Source organism: Condylura cristata, unplaced genomic scaffold (assembly GCF_000260355.1).
Source record: "Condylura cristata isolate star-nosed mole 26May11 unplaced genomic scaffold, ConCri1.0 scaffold00015, whole genome shotgun sequence".
In the NCBI taxonomy this organism is placed as follows: domain Eukaryota; kingdom Metazoa; phylum Chordata; class Mammalia; order Eulipotyphla; family Talpidae; genus Condylura; species Condylura cristata.
In genome coordinates, this window is record NW_004567116.1 from 4,320,869 (window position 1) to 4,321,962 (window position 1,094).

Here is a 1,094-nt window from a genome sequence, read left to right on the forward strand (position 1 = left end):
TACCTGCAGCTGTTGGCATCTGTGGTGCTGTTGCAAGAGACCTGCTTTCGGGTGCAGGGCCCCGCCTTCATTTTTGGCATAAAGGGTAGTAAGCCGACAGAACGGACCGAACCAGCTGCGTTTACCTCCGTGAAGAACTTATGTTTAAAGGTGAATCCTGGACCCTCACTGATGGTGCAGTGGGTCAAAGCGCAGCACTATACAGCTGTCACAGCCACTGCAGCGTGAGTTCGATCCCTGGCCAGGGAGGTGACCACATGGCGTGGCAGACCTCTCCTGACCCGCCCGCTGCTCCCCTCAGCAGTGTGTTTCAATCTATCTGCCTGTTCTGCTCCCCACTCTGACTCTACTGAATCCTCTCACCCCCCCGCACCTCTGGCCTGTACCCCAGTTCTGTATGCAGAAATAAATAAATGTTTAAAAAAGTAAAGATGAATCCTTATTAATCAATGAATGAGACCTCTTTCACTGGCACTTAATTTGCCTCACTTTCTGTGTGCGCTGACACAGTTAAATCTCAGTCAAGCTGAGGGCGAGCAGGCACGGGGAGGGAGTGTGAGAGGTTTGGCCCCAAACCGGAGATGTGGGTGCTGGGGGGGTCTGGCTGGGGATCTTCTGGGGTGACAGTGATTTCTGTATTTCAATAGGCGTTTGGTGTCAGCCTTTGTCAAAACGCAGCACATGTACCCTTGAGAGTTGTGCCTTTCACTGAGGATAGATATGACAGCAGGGAAAAGACAATGAGATAAACTCTTGCCATTTGCGGCAACATGGACGGGGCTGGAAGGGATCATACATAGTGAAATAAGCCAGGAAGGGCAAGAAAAGTACCGGGTGGCTGCACTGCAGGAGAGTAAGGGCTCAGGAAAAACAAAACAGGCATTGTAATAAACTAAAAACGAAAAGTCAACAAACAACTGTAAGCCAGAGACATTCTACAGGGCGGAGAGGGAAACAGGATCAAAACCGGGGCGGGAAGAACACAGGGACGATGGTGATGGCACAGGGGAAGCGGTGGTGGGAGGTCCATGGGGCTACCACCGAGATGAAAAAATGCACAAAATGAAGGATGATGTAAGAATATATATATATAT